This window comes from Pyrgilauda ruficollis, unplaced genomic scaffold (genome assembly GCF_017590135.1).
Source record: "Pyrgilauda ruficollis isolate IOZ18807 unplaced genomic scaffold, ASM1759013v1 scaffold276, whole genome shotgun sequence".
NCBI lineage: Eukaryota > Metazoa > Chordata > Aves > Passeriformes > Passeridae > Pyrgilauda > Pyrgilauda ruficollis.
The window spans coordinates 145,106-158,491 of record NW_024524111.1 but is presented as its reverse complement, the minus strand read 5'-3'; the positions used below and the strand labels follow the sequence as shown (position 1 = coordinate 158,491).

At 51.4% G+C, this 13,386-nt stretch overlaps 1 protein-coding gene across 38 annotated transcripts in view; it reads left to right on the top strand.

Annotated features, from left to right (window-relative positions):
- The window catches only part of PCBP3 (poly(rC) binding protein 3), a 55,715-nt gene that overhangs the window by 8,041 nt on the left and 34,288 nt on the right, over positions 1-13,386 (top strand). For 29 of the 38 annotated variants that reach the window (XM_041471748.1, XM_041471767.1, XM_041471764.1 and 26 more), the window contains exons 3-5: positions 2,675-2,737; positions 3,889-3,999; positions 8,266-8,356. The exons of 1 other annotated variant lie outside the window; for it this stretch is intronic. The gene's annotated coding sequence lies outside the window, so the exon portion shown is untranslated. The remainder of the gene's footprint in view (positions 1-2,674; positions 2,738-3,888; positions 4,000-8,265; positions 8,357-13,386) is intronic. 8 more of the 38 variants (XM_041471741.1, XM_041471737.1, XM_041471739.1 and 5 more) reach the window with 6 other exon arrangements.

Sequence of the window (13,386 nt, the reverse complement as noted above, 5' to 3'; positions counted from 1 at the left end):
CCCTCCGACCCCCGCCCCAGGCTCGCTGCCTCCCCTTCCTTGTGGATAGGGTTTGCAAGGATTTTTAGTTAAAAGGCTGGAAGATCTCAGGCACTGGTGACACCGTGTGTGTGTGTGTGTGTGTGTGTGTGTGTGCGTGCGCACGCACGCGAAGCTGGAATCGGTTTTCCTCACCCAGGCAGCGCATGGGAGGAGAAGGCAGCTCTGAAGGCTGCCCTTTGAGGCTGATGCATCCCGACAGCTTGTTCACTGGGACATCAAAATCATTGCATCTGTCTGCATGGAACACCCAGGCAGGCGGATTATGGGAACACAGGGCAGGGGAGGATGGCTCTCTCCCTGCGCAGGGAGCGATGGTGCCCAGAACCCCAGAGCGAAGTGGAGCCTGGCAATGTGGGGGCTGCTGCATCCCCAGAGGAGGGAAGTGGAGTTCCCTCCAGCACACAGGGGGCTGGCAGCCTGGGGGTCAGTGCAGGTGGAGCCATCTCACTGGTATTCCTGTCTTTGGGGTGTACTATGGATCAGGGTCTGGTGGTATGGTGGGAGAACATCCCCATCCCATCCCCATCCCATCCCCATTCCCATCTCATTCCATCCCATCCTATCCTGCCTCATCCCATCCATCTCATCCCATCATATCCTGTCTCATCCCATTCCATCCATCCCATCCCATCCCATCCCATCCCATTCATCCCATCCCAGCCATTCCCATCCCCATCCCATCCCTCCTTCACCACTTCACAGCATGTCTTCCAAAAGACCTTGAATTTTCCCTGGAGGGTCACAGCAAGGCTATAGGACCTCTCCAAGCTCTGCACACTCTCTGCAGAGCTTTGACCTCACACGTGTGCCCCATGGTCCCAAGCATCCCAAGGAAGGTTCCTGATGGTCACAAAAAGCCATGGACTTACCAGTGAGGAGAAGCTGAAGTCCTGAGTTTGCAGCAGAGGCAGGATGGGTGTTGCAGCAGGCTTTGGTATTTTTGGGAAAGGGGAGTGGTGTGGAGTAAGGGATGTGGTATTATGGCCGGTAGGATAGCACCGGCCTGGCAAAAGCAGGGAGTTTTCACAGCCCTGTGGGACCAGGCACAGGAGCTGCCCCCACATGGAAGGACCACCAGTTCACCTTGGAAGCTGGGCATGAGCAGAGAGCCACCCTCAGCTCCTTCCCCTTGGCATTCTGCTGATGGCCCCAGATTTGTCCATGTGCTTGTGTTTCCTCCATTCCCATCCCAGACTAAATTTTGGGCCCCCTGGAATGGGGTGGCCGAGGGCTCCAGTGCAGGTAGGGCCATCAGGCTGCAGATGCTGCCCAGCCCCTGGGTCCCTGTGGGCTCACTGGGATGAGTTAAGGGCAGTGAAATGCTGTAGTCTCCAGGGGCTGATTTTTGGGATTCGTCACATCGGTGCATTGGAATTCCTTGCATCCTCAGGTGCTTTTATGTGAGAGCAGTAGGTGGGATTTTGCTGGGATTTAGGCACTCTGCTGTTCAGAAATTACTCCTTCAGTATCCTGAGTGATCCTTTTGAACATTCCTGACCAAATTTCCTGACAGAACATACTCCATGAGAGCTAGCAGGTGAGCTGGCCATGCAGGGATGGAGCCGTGCTCTCCACTGCCATGGGTCAGGAGGTTGAAAGTTTTTGGTGGGAGAAGCCTACTGGTGCCTCTCCTGGCAGTGCATGCTTCACTGGAGAGAGCAACCAGGAAAAAAAATTCAAATTCGTTCCTTTGCTTTTACTGTCAGGGCAGCCACAAGGTGCACGGCCTTAAGCCATGCTGGAGAGAGGATCTGGGAGATGATGACAAGGGTGATAGTCCCCCAGCAGCCCAAATGTTGCTTATCCATCTCATGATACCTTTTAAGACCATTCCTGAGTACCTTGGACTGGTCAGTGGTGAGGAAGGAGCCACTGTGGTGCTATGTGGCAGGTGCTGGATGGCTGTGCCCAGCAGAATCTCCTGCTTGAGGTTCACTCTTGCCTGTGCTGGAACTGAGGTTGTTCCAGCACAGCACCAAACCTCCTGTATGCCTGGAGGTGACCCTCACCCTGATGGCAGGGAACACCTCCTGCGTGTGCACTGGTGCCTGCTACAGGAGCACAGGGTCATGGCTGGGGTCTCACCTGCAGCTTGGTGTGTTGAAGGGGTGGGACATAACAAGGAGCTGAGCTGTTGAAAGATGGACTCATTTATGATAAAGAAAACTGCTAAAAAATTCCTTAATGCTGTGTTCGCTGGATGCTAAGCCTTGCCTTGGGATAAACTCAAACCTAGGACCTGGAAGATGAATTCCCCCATGAATTTATGGGATGTGGGTTGATGATTTGTGCCCACACTGGCTCTGGGAAGAGGGATTGGGGTTTCCTTGCAACCCGTTGTCCTTCCAGCATCCCTAAATCCTTGCCTGAGCTCCCTTTTCATGGGTATGTTGATGAGACTGATGCCGTGATGAGGATTTTCCCTTCTTATTATCAATCCCGGAATCAGTGACCAGCAATTGGTACTGATTTGAATAAAACAATTACCAGGGACTCCTCTCATTTGGCCCTGGGCTTCCCTGTTTCCTGTGTTGCCCTTGGCCACAGCAGCAGGGCTGGGAGGATGCTCTGTGGATTCCAGGTGGGGGGGCTGCCTGGGCTCCTCAGGGTGGTGACATGTGCTGTCTTCCAGATCCTTCCCTGCCTCCTGCACTGCTGACCACCAGCTCCACGGGATCCCGCCCTGACCCTGCGGGTGAGTCACAGTTTGAGATTTCCATCCCTTCCAAGCTTTTATCTTTGGCCAGAGCCCCTGGGACTGGATGTTGCGATTGCAGCAGTTACTGGGATTAAGAATTTATCTGGCTGGTGTAGGCTCAGTGGAGAGCAGGGAAATCCCTCAGAGTCCATCCTGGCACCTGTGCTGCTTGCAGGTGACATCGGCTGGGGATGTAGCCGCTACCTTGGAGGACATGCAGAGAATTATTGAGCGAAAAAACATAGATTCTGAGGACAGCTGGTTGCTGAGAGAGGCTGTGTATGCTCCATCCTTGGAGGTTTTCAGCCCCAAAGGGATAAAGCCCTGGGCAACCTACTCTGACCTTAGTGCTGATGCTGCTGTGAGCATCAGCAGGGCTGAAGACTGACCTCAGGAGGTCCCATGGGCTCCCCTCATACTGGCAGGCTCCTTCCCATGGCAGGGAAGTGCCCAGGTCACTGGGGATAAGCATGGAGGTTGCTGAGCCACCGGGAAGAGAAAGTTTTTCCCTGTTAACAGATGAGGTGCCCCATCACACTAAGAGCAGGACCAAATTCAAGCAAGGGGTCTGCTGCCCACTCACCCTGCTGCCCAGGGAATATTCTGGGCAGTGGAGAGGTTTTCCAGCCCTCTGGCACTCAGTTTATTAGTGGCTGAGGCTGCTCCATTGATTGTATTGACGGTTAGTGCATGCCCCAGTTAATTACTGGGAGCAGCAGCAAAAATCCAGCTGGCACCCAGAACCCATGGTGCTGGAACGTGCTGGATCTTTTCCACCACTGCTGGATTTCTGCAGGAAGCAGGCCTCTGGCTCCACAGCTGGGCATGACCACAGGCAGGTGACCACAAAGGAGGACTGCTGGTCTGTGATCACCGTGGAGACTTTCTGGTATTCCAGGGATCTCCTCCTCCACAGGATGATTTCCCGTGGTTGGTGGATGCTGAGGATCTGCCCAAACCTGTTTGCAGTGTAGGAAAAAAAAAAATTCTGCTTGCCTACCCAAACACAACCTGGAGGTGATGCTCTTGATCATTCTCCCCCGACCCCCAACCCAGTCTGTGCTTTACTTCTCTCTGAAGTTCACATTAAGCAGCTTTGGTCTTTTCTCTGTGCCATGCCTTAACCTCTGCCGTGTCCTGGTCTGCAGGCTTGTGCCGTGGACTGCTGAGTTCTCCCCCACGCTCAGCATGCCCTTTTCTGGTGCAGCCAGACCTTCCCAGGAATCACTCTGGAGCTCAAGGCCATCCTGTAGGGTAAGGTAAGGTCCTTTCCAAGTCATACAATCCCAGAATGGCTCTGATTGGAAGGGGCCTTAGAGCTCATCTTGTTCCACGGGGACACTTTACACAGGCCCCGTGCAACCTGGCCCAGAACACTTCCAGGGATGGGGCAGCAATAGCTTCTCTGGGCAAATCTTGGGAGGAGGGATCTTTGCAGGTCCCTCAGGCTGTAGAGCACCTGCAGGGAGGGTGCTGGGGCCTCTCTCCTGCATCTGTGCAGGTCTCTCAACTTGCCGTCTCTCCGCCCTCGCTGCCTGCTTTCCACTGCGCTGGTCATTCCATTAAAACCAGAGAAAGAGCTAAGCTGGGAAGTGCAGAGACGGGGTGATTTTCATCAGCCACTCTGCTTTTGTGACTAAAATAGATCAGGAGTGGCTTTAGGGCATCGTGTTGTCCCAGGCATTGACTGGCACGAATGGATGGTAGGGCAATATTTCCATTAGTGGAGGGGAGGATGCGTGTCTCTGAGGGAGAAGACAGCTTCATAAAGCAGAAATGTAGTGACGGAGAAACCCATTTCTCTTTTCTCCCATTCCTTTTATGAGTGTCACTTATCCCTGTTTTCTGCACAGAAAACATTGGGAGAGACTGGCCAGAGCAGACAGCCTGCAGCTGCAACACAAGGGTGTGTTTTGGATAGGGGGATGGAGGTTTCCCAGCAGAGCTGCAGGTGCAGCAAGTAGACAACTTGCAAAAAAAAACTGTGAGGAGGTTTATCCATGGTGTCTGGTGATGTGGTGGGTACTGGTGGTGTCTGGTCTGAGGTTTCTGCCATCACCTGTCCAGTAAGTGTGTTTTATTCTCTGGCTTTAGTGAATACACTTTCCTGCAATATAAGGCGAAATTTTGGTGGGCATCACATCTCACAGCTCCCATCTCCCTCTGGTAAGGCCTCTGACATAATTTTTCTGCCTTCTCATGCTCCCTGACCACCATCCCATTCCTTCTCCCAGGTGTGTGTCCCAGCCCCTCTCCCACATCCACAGGAGGGAGAGGAGCCTGGTGCCTGTCTCTGTCCAAGCCCTCCCCAAGGCTGTGTCTTGGACCTCTTGCTCCATGGGATTCCATCGTCGTAACTCAAGGCTGATGCTCTGTGTGTGTGGTACCGTGATGTGTTTATAGCAAAACTACAGCTGGGAGAAACACCTGGAAGAGTACAAGGTGGGATTGTGGGCATTGTCCTGTGCAGGGCCAGGAGTTGGACTCGATGATCCTTGTGGATCCCGTCCAACTCAGGATATTCTGGGACTTTACACTGAAAAAACTGCTGCTCCATCTCCCATCCAGGTGATGGGATGAGTGGTCACTGCTGATGCTGGAAGATGTTAGCAATGTGCTCAGGTGGGAATGCTGATTCTGGAGATGCTGTGGGGTGGTAATTGCCCATTCCAGCAAGGCAAACAGCTGTGACATGAGGCTGTAGGGACGTACCCACCAGTGCCAAACCATTTCCCAGTTTGACCCTTCTGCTCAATCTGAACTTGAAGGTGAATCACCCATCGATCCAAACTGGGCTGATGAGCGCCATGCCCTGCAGAGAGCTCGGCCCCCAGCACCATCTCCCTCTCTCCCCCTTTTGTTCCTGCCTCCCCTTCACGCCTTTCCAAAGCCATCAGTCAGAGCATAGCACCCCAGGCTGCTGACCTTGCTGGGGGCCAGGGGGACAACATATAGGTCCCTGTAGAGAGCCGTCCTACTGTCTGATGGGCTTCTCCCAGCTGCCACTGCCACCTCTGCACCGCCGGTAAGCCTGGCATCCGCCTGCCATCCGCTCAAGGGTGTGGGGAGGCATGGGACAAGGCAAAGGGGTTGGTGCCCATCACGCCAGGAGCCACATTTTTCGTAGGCAGTGACGTTATTTGCCAAGCCATGCATAGGTTCTCCTGATTTAAGGGCTCTGATGGCTTCATGTGGGCAAAACACAAATTGAAGCATCTCTTAATCTTTCGCTAAAATGTGATATGAACTGGCAAAGTGGTTTTTTTTTTTTACTTATTGGGAAGCAAAACCTGATTTGAGGTTGGAAACTTAGAACTTCTCTTAGCTAATACGTAAAAATGTTGGGTTTTGCGGGGGGGAAAGAAGATGATGCGCCTTTGCTTGGCGTCTTCCGTGCTTTAGCCACAGATTTTTTTTTTCCCCGCAGCTGAAAATAACAAACCATTTTAATCTAAGTATTGCTTGTTCTGATCTTTTAATCCAGCTTGCTTTCTATCGGCACAGTGGCCTGAAATGATTTATCTGCCTGCCTCTCTATTATATAATTATTGGGAAGATTACTGGGGAGCCAGCTTTAGCTTTGCTGGGGAGAAAGGAGGGGGCTCAAAGGTGGGGTGGGAGTTCACGGAATCACAGAATCATGGAATGCTTTGGCTTGAAAGGGACCTTAAAGGTCATCTCGTTCCAAACCCCTATCATGGGCAGGGACACCTTCCACTATCCCAGGGTGCTCAGGTTTCTTCTCTGTGGCCATCAGAAAACGTGGGAGGGGCAAGCGACGAGCTGGGTGCTTTGGGTTGTGGCCGTAGTTTGCATTTGAAAATTTTAGTGTGGGAAGTTTCTCCCTCAGTGTGTCTTTATTGGAATTGAGTGCCCCATGATCTGGCTGGAGTGTGACCTTCCGAGCCAGAGAGGATTTGGGTGAAACCCTGCACTTTTCTACACTGTTTGGGGCCTTTTATGGCTGTTCTTGTGGTTTTGGGAACAGCATTGTCAGACAGTCTGGCCTCAGGAAGAATCTGGAATTAGGGGCTGTGCTTCTGATGCTTCCCGTCACTGTGCAGAGCCATGGAAGGGGAACATCTGCAAGGAAGAACCAGCATTTGGGACATGGTGGTGATGCCAAGAAGGGCTGGAGATGGCCATGGCTGCTTCACCAAGCTCAGCTGGTCCTCTCAGGAGCCTTAGGTGCCACCCCTGCATAAGAAGGTCTTGAGCCCTTGGGTGATGGGGTGGCTGGGGACAGCTGCTCTACCAAGGGCAGGTGCCCAAGGTAGATTTGGCCGTAGCTTTGAGGTGAACAGGTGTATCCCTGGCATGGAAAGATGACACAGGCAAGGGTTGGCACAGCCCGGTGGAGACTTGGGTGGCCAGAAAAATGCTGCTTCTGACTGGTCCGACTGGCTTGAGCTCTGATGGACAAAACATGAGGATATCTGAGGGCTACAAAAATTCCTTTTCCCTTCCCCAAACTGAATGTCTGGACACCGAAGGGCTGGTACCTGCCCTGGATAATGAAGGAAGGACAGAAAATGCTTGGCCTGTGGACCATGGCCAGCTGGGATGTGGTGGCTCAGAGCTGGGACAAGGGGACACCCCTAGCACCAGTCAAAATCAGATTCTGGGAGCAGTGGCTTGGCTTTCCTTGCTCCACAGGGTCTTGGGGATCTTTTTGGGAGGCCCAGAATTTTGCTGCATTTTGGGCTGGATGAGTGTCTGTGGGGGGACACTGAAACACCCTTTGGGCCTGATGTGGCCAAGGGCTGGTGGGAGCAGGCAGTGCCCACCTGGAGTGTGCCACAGTCCCTCCACTGCTCTTGGTCCACCTTCCCAGAAAGCTGTTCCAGCAGCCTCCAAAGGAGATTGTCATCTCTTGGAGCAGTTGTTTGGTGCATCAGCCAGGAGGACAGCAGAGGATGGGAGCAGCTGAGGAGGGGTCAAGAGCAACATCGGGGCACAAGATCATCTGGTTTGGGTGATGGAACAGTTGTAACACGTCCGCTTCCTGCAGGGAGCAGCTGAACTCTGGGATGTGCAGGCAGGGCTTCAGCCTGGTCCTTCCCACCATGCTGCTGCCTCTGAGATGGAGGGTTTAGCACAGCCCTCCTGTCCCTCCCTGAGGCTCTGGCCCTGCACTGGGTGGGCAGGCACTCTGCAAAACATGCCCAAATTTCCCCCTGCACAGAGGCAGAGCACCAAAGCTCATCTCAGGCTGAGATCCTTCCTCCTTCGTGTTGGAAGCGTTGGCTGGTTCGCCCTCATTGCCTGGAGCCATCCAGATTTGCTCAGTGGCCTTTAAAAAAAAAAAAAAAAAAAAAAAATCAAAGTCCATGAAATGACAAGAGCATCAGCAGTGGGTGCATCCCCCTTTCCAGCAAACCCAGGGATTTGGGAGAAAATAGGTCACGTGTCCTTCATCCTGTGCCACGTGGTGGTTCTCCCAGGGCCAATGAGGTTGGGAGCCCTTCCGCGCTGAACAGCGGAATAAGAAAAAAAAATCACTGGGATTTTTTTTCCCCCTGTAGCATTTTTCATCCTTTCCAAACGTGAAAAGACTGGCCATCTGTCTGGATCGCCCTCCCGCCAAAGCAGCACGAAAGCGGTTCTTTGGGAAAGGTAAGGAGATTTAAAAGATTGTCTTAGTGAAGTCCACCCGCTGTGGGCAACTTGTCCCACCAGTGTAAGTCAGGGAAGAGTCCTGAAATGAGCCAGGTCCCAGGCTCCAGTGTGGGTTGGAAGAGCTTTGAACGCTTAGGAGCAGTTTTAAGGGAATCTCTCGTGGAAGAAATTTACGTCTGGGGCAGCGTGAGGTGGGATTATGGGAGACATCGGCACGCGAGCGATGGTATTCCCTTAAGTTAGTGGCTGCTCCCCAAGTCTCTCCTGGGAGAAATTCCCAAAATATTTTTAGGAAATTATTTTGCCAAATATTTTTTTTGGTTTTGTTTTTGCAAAAAAAAATTTGCCAGATATTTTGTGCGAGTTAAATTTGACAAATCTTGCTGCGACTTTGTTTTGCAAAATCATCGTTCTCAAAGCATGTGCTTTAGTTAAATTATTTGTTAAATAGTTAAATTAGTTATTTCAGTTAAATTCCATTTTACCCATGCCCGGCAGCCAGTGCCACCCTGGGTAGGGAGGCATCCATCTCTTCCTTAACCAGAATATCCAGCTGTTCCTAAATTCCGTGATTTGCAACTCAGGCTTTGGACAGTGTCATTTGTGTTTGCACTTGGCTGGGAATGGCACAAATGGAATTACCTTCAAGGAATGGCCACTAAAATAACAGGGATGTTAGTCATGTCTTAGCGTGGCAATATAATAAAACCCCCAACCCTAATTAATTTGATTTTTTACCTTCTTTTATTTTGTTTTGTTTGGTTTTAGGTATTTCTACTTTTTAGTTCCACTGTATTTCCAAAATTTTAATATTTTTATTTTGAATTCCATTCTAGTTCCAGTATTTTTTTAAAAAAACATTTCTAATTCCATTCCACATCCATTAATTTTTAATGCTATAAATATTCTTATTTAATTCCATCCTATTTTCACTAATTTTCTTTCCTTTTGCTGGAAAAATTTGATTCTGAGAGAGGAATCCCTTTTATTATGATGCTCGCTTTGTTTTCTGTTTGCCCTCAGATACCCATTTTCCTCAGGGTGTCAAAATTCTTCCTGATACCCTCATGTTTCTGTTGCATTTTCCTTGGTTTCATCATCACTTTATGAATGGAAAAGTGAAATATTATTGGCAAATGTTGTAGAGTACTTAAAAGCTGTTGAAATCAACCTCAAATTATCATCTCCATACTATAAAGGAAAAATATTCTCAGATACGTGTTTCTCATAATCTGAGATTTCTGGGATAATGTGATTTGAATGTGAGCCATCTTAAAAAATCTGATTTTATTAATTGGAAGTCACATCTAGCTTAAAAATAAACAAGAAACAGTAGCTCAAGGACATTGTGTTTAAGTTTCCATAAAATTATTGACCTTGGTTTTGACAGATGCAAGGACAGATGCTGGGCTGCATTTTGACACAGAAACCCAACGCTGAATTGAAAGAAAAAACAAACAGGCATTCTTTCCTAATAGCTGGGGTTTTGCTCTTAATACAGAATTCTAGAATAACCCGGTAATATTTCCTAAGCTCTTAATCTCAGACTTCCCCCTTTCTTTTAGGGATTCATTTATATAAATATTTTCAGCGTTCTCAGACACAAAAGCAAAATTTTCTTCTTGGGAAATAACTGCAGGAAATGTGCTTTTAATCTTTCTGAATTAAGTGGTCGCTTATTCCTTCAAAGAAAAATGGTCATTTTGAGGTGAGGACAAAAGGCTGCTGGGACAAATCTCTTTATAAGTGCCTCCAACATTATTTCAATGCCTTCAAAATAGCATTGGAGAAGCTGCAGGAATGTAGTGTGGGATGTGGGGAGGGGAATGCTTTCAGGATCACTGGCGGATGGAGCAAATCTCTCAGTGGTGGCCAGCTCCCTTTGGGGGTGGACCAGGGGCACAGGGAGCTGCTCAACCCCACCTTGAGGGGTACTCCCCTGGGTACCAGCCAGCCATACTGCTTTGGTGGTCCTGGGATTGCTTTTCCCAGGGGATCAATTGCTTTTTCCAGGCCCCCTCTTGGAAAATGGGTGTTTGCTGCAGAGCAGGCGGAGAGGGCACCTTGCTGGCGGTGTGGCTCTCCGTGGTGGGGGGAGGATATGCCTGGCACACTGGGATGAGCTCAGTCCCAGTGGTGGCGGAGCACTGGGAGCCCTGACTGCAGGCTGTGTGTGCCCAAATTTGGAGAGCAGGGATGGTCCCCAAACCCTCTGCTCTTGAGCCCCCCAGTCCTGCGGCATGAGGGTGGGTGACAGCCCCTGTGACGGGAGTCTGATGGTTCTCTGCAGCTGCTTTATGGCCAGCTGAGTTGGAAAGGGAATTTGAAAGCTTCCCCAGTCGGTGAGGGCTGTCTCCATCCGCTGAGCTTTTTCCTAGCTTTCTGCTGAATGCATCCATCCTGGTGCTGTGATTGCACGCGCACACACACGGATCTGGTTTAATTTATTTATTTAATTTGGGGGTTGCTAAGTGAGCTGGCAGCGGGCAGTGGGGGCACGCTACTGCTGCCAAACCCCCTGTAGTCCATGGATGCAACTTTGAAGCTGGATACCACCCATGGCAGAGGCAGGTTGTGGTGTTGGTGATATCGGTGGTGCATCCCCCATGGATTTTGACAGACAGCCACAGCCCTGCAGGGATGCAACCATTGTGCCCTCACTGCCAGAGCCAGGTTTGGGGACAGGGGCAGTCGTGACCCCGTCTCCAGCACCCCCAATTCCCAGCGGAGCCAGTTCACCTATTCCCTGGCTGGGGTTTGGCTCAGCGTTGAGACCCAAGGTTACAGAGGACCTACCACAGGGAGAAGGGGAGAGGAGAGGCGGCTCTCCTTGATTGTAATCGGGGTTGAGGTTTAGCTGAAGTGAAAACAGATCGGGAGTGACAGTTTTGGAGCCTGCTGTCAGGGTCTGAGTGCAGCACACTGGCGATCCACCCCCGGATGCCGAGGGCCCCCATCCTCCTCCTCGCCAGCTGGAGCGGGGAGAGCCAGCACCGTGCAGGATGGGGACAGTGCAGCCCAGCATGGCCACCACACAGCCCTGTCACACACTGCCCTGCAGCCCCTTCCTTTGGGCTGGGGACAGTGTTGGGTGGGACGCAGCCCTGTGGTGGCCATCGGTGTGCGATCCCCTGCTCCCGCCTCCTCTGGCCCTGCACCAGCGGGGGCTTGGCAAAGGAGAGATGGTGTCAGTCTGCATCCCGACCTATCCCCTCGGGGTGCTGGGTCACTATTCCAGGGAAGGCAGACAAGAGTCCCATTTCCCATGTCTCTGATCAGTCTCCCATTCCCAAAGAGGATCCATGGCCAGGGTCAAACTCATGGGTTTAGAATTGCAGACAGAGCCCTGGATCCAACCGGGATTGATGGGACCAAGGTGTTTGTAACTACCCCCATCACCCTTGATTGATCCCCACATGTTTTCTGTGCTGCACCTCATCTGTCCCATACGTCCCCAGCATGGCACTTGGGGGGAGTGGGAAGATCTGTTCCCCCATCCCTGGATCAGGAGGGGCTCGGACCTGCCCCAGGTGCTTTGAGAAGTTGGGTGACATTCATGAGAGTAGCCCCACTCCCCCATGTTTCTGTCCAGCAGCACCTGGACAGTCTGCTCTGGGGCAGCCCTTGTGCTCCAAACCTCATCCCTGTTTCCAGGGATTAAAGAAGTGGAGATGGGATGAGATGAAGCAGTAGATTGCTTCGCTCTCAGGATGAAGGGATTTGTGGACTGCCCCTAGATCAGTGGATTGAAAATGGAGGGAACTAGATTGAAAATGGAGGAAATTATCGGGATGATGCTGCCTGTGGGATTAAAGCCAGGGCAGCCGGCAAGCTCTGGAGGAGGAGGTGAATGAGGGGGGTTGTGGGTTGGCTGCTGCTGGGCACTGTGGAGAGGTGTTCCTGGTTGCATCCTTATCTATTTTGGAGGATGCCCTGGAAGGTGGGCACTTTCTGCTTTTCCAGGTTCATGGAGGGGTTCTCCTCTCAGCTGTCCCCCAGGTGCAAGGATGGTGGGAATGTGCCTGGAGCTTTTTGCAGTGCTGTGCCTCTCATTTCCAGAATGCTGGGGAACAAGCTGCTTGTCTCTGGAGGTCCACACACCTCCCTGTGGTCTCTCCTTTGCAAGCATCCACCATGGGTCTGTGGCCATGAGCATCCTTTTTGATGAGTCCTTTGGGTTCCCTTGAAAAGTGACATCTAAAATCTGGCACTTAGGGGGCTGATATTTGACTGTCCCATCCCTTGGGATGTGTTTCCAACTACACTGGCTCCTTTGGGGCAAGATATGGGTCCTTTGGGGCTGATGCACAACCCTGCCAGAGCATCCCTGGGGCATTGTGGAGGCATCTCCTGCTGCAAGGTGGCACCTCGTGGCTTCCATTCCTTGGCCTTTGGCTAGAAGGAAATAACCCTGAAATGGATGCATTTGGCTTGGTGTCAAGGTTGTAAGTGTGGTTGTTTAACCGAGATGAGCTTTATTTGCCAACATGTGAATGTTTGGAAGATTTAAAGAAGGGTACCTGGCAGCATGGCGTGGCTGTGGAGAAGCTCTTTTCCTGGATTTTCTTCAGAGCAGCTTAAGCCCCTTGCTCAAGGCTCTGTGTCCCTCTGCCCTCCTGTGCTGCAGAGCCCAGGTTCCTCCAGCCCTTCCCCATGGGTCCGTGTTTGCTGGCCCCAGGGGTCTGAGATTGCTCTCTGCTGCCTGGATCTCCTTTGAAGAGCCACTTCACTGTTGCTGGTTTCCTTCTCCTGATCTTGCAAGTCAGCTTGTCACTCCCAGCCACTTTCAGGTGGATGGGGAGCATTTGCTCTGTTCCTGTGCACTTAATTGCACACACTTAAGTTGCAAAATTCTGTCTTATTTCCTTCACATTGCCAAGCTCATTTTGGTTCTGCTCGCCAAGAGCTTCTCCCACCTGGGTTGTCACCTGGCATTTTAACAGGAGCGTCCCTGGTCAATGTTTTGGGGGGTTTTATAGCATTTCCCAGCCATTTTCCAGTGGTTTCACCCACCCCAGCTCCCTGCA